The sequence below is a fragment of the Leptonychotes weddellii genome, chromosome 14 (genome assembly GCF_054177405.1).
Source record: "Leptonychotes weddellii isolate Sample4059 chromosome 14, ASM5417740v2, whole genome shotgun sequence".
In the NCBI taxonomy this organism is placed as follows: domain Eukaryota; kingdom Metazoa; phylum Chordata; class Mammalia; order Carnivora; family Phocidae; genus Leptonychotes; species Leptonychotes weddellii.
In genome coordinates this window covers 26,155,778-26,160,045 of record NC_138382.1, presented here as the reverse complement: position 1 = coordinate 26,160,045, position 4,268 = coordinate 26,155,778, and the positions used below count along the sequence as shown (strand labels likewise).

The window sequence follows — 4,268 nt, the reverse complement described above, 5'->3', positions numbered from 1 at the left end:
AAAAAATTATCTCACTATTGGTTTAGTTTTCCAAAGATGAAGCCAAGATCCTATACTGGAATGGAGTTCAAGACAATGTAGAACTACATGGCTTTCTACAATAATGCCAAGGTGGTCTTTACTGTGGGTAGAATTGCATTTCTTCATTCATTCATTCATTCACTTATTCATTTAACTAGGATTCACTGAGCTACTGTGTGCCTACCTCCTCTAGGTCCTGAGTGCTGCCCTCTGGAGCTCATGTCACTCATGCTGGGTACTGTGCAGTCAAGGGGTTATCTGACAGGGGATGGGCCTGGTCTTAGAAGACTTCCCTGAATAAGTGAGTTGAAGCTAAGATCTGCAGGATGAGTCAGGGACTTTATAGTGAAAAGAAGATGAGTACTCACTTCGGTGGCACAGACTAAAATTGGAACAATACAGAGAAGATGATCATAGTCCCTGTACGAGAGTGACATGCAAACTAGTGACATGTTCTGCATTTTTGCATGACAACATGAATGTATTTAATACCATACAACTGTATACTTAAAATGGTATATTTTATGTTGTGTCTATTTTACCGTAATAAAATAAAAGGGGGTGCTGTTGAGAAGGTCCTGCTGCAGGCAGAGGGGATGGCAGGGAGAAATGTCTAGTGGGAAGGAGCATGGATGCGAACAAAGCCAGCAGGACTTGTTTGTCAAGATTCGGGGGGTGGTGTGTGGCCCAAGATGAAGCTGGAGTTGCAGGCAGAGGCCACATCAAACCTGGATATTGATGTCCTGAAACCAGTGGGAGTTTGTGGAGGGCTTTCATCAGGGCAGTGATGTATTTGTGTTTTAAAAAATCACCCTGGACTGGGGTGGAGAGCAGGTGGAGGAGCCACAGACGAGGCTGAACAGTTAGGAAGGTGTCAGAGTTCTTCAGGAGGGACATTGGGTGCCACTTGAACTAGGGCATTAGGCATGGAGACAAATGGATAGATTTGAGAAGATTTGGGGAGCAAATGGCTGAACTTGATGGGTTCCTCAGGGGCAAGGGAAGAGACCCAAGAGAGATTTCCATGTTTCTTGATGGATGGTGGTGTTTCTACCTTGTTATTCTGATTTATATAAACTGGTAAGTTTTATTAGTGCTAATCAGTTCCATAACCTTTAAACTGATCTTGCTCATGAGCCTACAATCTGTGGGGTGGCAGGACATTTTAGACTTGCCAGTTAGCAGAGAGACGGAGTTTGTAGAGGTGTATCACGATTCTTGTTTAGGTCATGCAGAGTTTGTGGATCTTGGGAGGTCTGCAGTTGCCAGTGCAGGGGCTCCCATGCATAGGTGTTGACTCAGAGTTCACAGAGGCCCACACTCATTTCTGGCAGAGTCTCTGATGTTACTACCCGGCTCACAGCAGTGTTGTTCCCTGAGGCACAGCTGTCACATGCCTCACAGTGGACATGGGAAGCATCAGGACCACTCCCAAGAGAAAACAGATGGAACGCCCAGTCTTCCTCATGCAGCAGGTTGGCCTGCTCCACTGGGCAGCTGACAAAACAATTTCTTCTTCTAATGGCTGCTCTCAAAGAAGACACATTGGCTTTGTGACAGAATCTTGACTAAACTGTATGTGGTGCAGGTGTTGAGTATACACAGCTGGGATGCCATCTGTGTGTCCTACTCTGGTCTTTAGATCCAAGGATGAACCATCATGAGTGCTTCTGAAACATCAGCATATAAAACAGAAGCTGGACGATGAATAACTGAAGATTAATGTGATGTCCTGTCACAGGCTTTAGTCCTTAGAACAGCTGCTTTTTCATTTAATTTTGGAAAATAAAAAACATACACAGTGGAGATCCACCGTAGGCAGAAGTAACATTCTTGAGCTCTCCTTCCTGCCTCTAGCCTCTCCATAATCCTGGGACTGTCCCAGACTCATTCTGAAGTAACTCCATTTTTATTCATGCCCCACTGATGAAAGGTATGTAAAAGCTTCAATTTAATAATCAAATGTCGAGAAAACAATGTTTTTTAAAGGCTCTTGCTTTAGGACATACCATCTAGGCAACTAAGCATGTAATAAATGCCTATGATTAATCACACATGCCTGAAGAAGTAAATGTTGGCTAATTTAACTGGCAACTTTGATGTATACTCACAGACTAAGTTCCCTCATAGTGTACAAAAGTGTACAGGCCAAATTCTGGGGTAAGGTCAGAAATTGATGTTCTGGAAGTGACTGGTCATAACTGATTTTAAAGTGGATAAGACTATGAGATAACCCCTCAGGTTTGATGGTAAATATGTACTTAAGTCTTGGTTGACAAATGTCAGTTAAGGTGACCTTTGTAAGTCCTTGAGGAAATACAATATGATGTAAATAAAGGTTATATATAAACAAATAAAAGTTATAAGCATGTCTAAGGAAAGCATTCTACCATGAAAACAGAAGGGTGATGGTACATCTGAAGTATAGGGATAAGGGTCAAAAGGTGAGAATACAAGGGGTTTTGCTTCTGTTCCAATTCCACACTCACCAAGCACAATTCTCTTATTTAATTTGTCTCTGAATGTTGGCTTTGCTGCAGGTGGAAGAGGTGCCAAAAACCTGGTACAATGATTCTCAGTCACCTAATCAAAATATTCCTTATTGTAAATTTCTACCTTGTTATTCTGATTTATATAAACTGGTAAGTTTTATTAGTGCTAATCAGTTCCATAACCTTTAAACTGATCTTGCTCATGAGCCTACAATCTGTGGGGTGGCAGGACATTTTAGACTTGCCAGTTAGCAGTATTTTGGTTTAAAAAGAACATTTTGAATTTGACCATTTGGTTTATTTAAAGTCCCATTGCAGGGGTGCCTGGGTGGTTCAGTTGGTTAAGTGTCTGACTCTTGATCTCAGCTCAGGTCATGATCTCCTCAAGCCCCAAGCTGGGCTCCGTACTCAGCGGGGAGTCTGCTTGAGATTCTCTCTCTCCCTGTTCCTCTGCCCCTCCCCTCCATGCTCTCACATGCTCTGTCTCTCTCTCTAGCTCAAGTAAATACATAAATCTTAAAAAAAAAAAAATCCCATTCCATATGGGAATTTGTCTTAGACAAAAGCTCAGTCTTCACAGTGTGACTATCCTGTTTTACCTCTTCTACAACATAGTGTCCCAAAGTATGAAGCTTGTTGTATAATAAAGAATTTGCCTGGCCTTTGTCCTGGTTTCTGGGAGGTCATGGAAGCTCTGTGTTATGACTCTTCCAGACCTTGTCCTATGTATCTTTTCATGTTTCACCCTGACTTGAATCTTTTATAATAGAACTGTATTTTTAAATACAGTGATTTCCTGAGTTCTGTGAATTGATCCAGTGAATTAATGAAACAAAGGTGGGGAGGTGGGCATGGGAACCTCCTGGACTTGTAGTCATTTGGTCAGAAGTGCAGATGGCCTGGGGATCCCTGAACTTGTGGCTGGCATCTAAAGTGGGGACAGTCCTATTGGGAACTGTGCCTTCTAGCCTGTGGAGTCTGATGCTAACTCCCAAGTGTTTGCATCAGCCTTGAATTGAATTGCTATACACAAAGGCTGTACTCATGGCAGGGGCAGAGACATAACTATACTGTCCTGGTGTCCTCTGGATTGTTTCTGAGTCACATCCCTCAGGTAAGCTCAGTCTCTCTCTCTCTCTCTCTCTTTTTTTTAAAGATTTCATTTATTTATTTGACAAGGAGAGAGAGACAGCGAGAGAGGGAACACAAGCAGGGGGAGTGGGAGAGGGAGAAGCAGGCTTCCCACCGAGCAGGGAGCCCGATGTGGGACTTGATCCCAGGACCCTGGGGTCATGACCTGGGCCAAAGGCAGACACTTAATGACTGAGCCACCCAGGCGCCCCAAGCTCAGTTTCTCTTATCTTCATTTCATTTCATGTCTTTTGTCTCTAGAGGCACATGTGTCTTGGGAGAGACTCATAAATATATAAGTTGACATTTTTGATTATTGTTATAGCATTGAAATAGCTTATAACTTTTTAAGTGATTAAAAAGTCAAAATTTCTTAGGAGGTCTGAAAATCATATTTTTAACAACTGGTGTCTGTTGTTATCCAGGATGATGCTGAACCCAAGGGATGCCAATGTCCTTCTCTGAAAAATTAATTCTAAGATCAAACACTGAAGGGGACATAAGGTACTACTGTGAACACAGAAGCTCTGCTGCTTTAAGAAACAAACTTCTCCCAAATTGTTACTCAGAGGAGGCACTCCCACCACTACTCTTCTCGGCCTCCTACACAAAATTCCTTAAGAG

General features: G+C 42.6%; 1 non-coding gene across 1 annotated transcript; it reads left to right on the top strand.

The window, feature by feature from the left end:
- Nucleotides 1–384: 384 nt before the first annotated feature.
- LOC115942809 (U6 spliceosomal RNA) lies at nucleotides 385–486 on the top strand. The gene has a single exon (XR_004077388.1). It is a non-coding gene; the product is annotated as a U6 spliceosomal RNA (small nuclear RNA).
- Nucleotides 487–4,268: the final 3,782 nt, after the last annotated feature.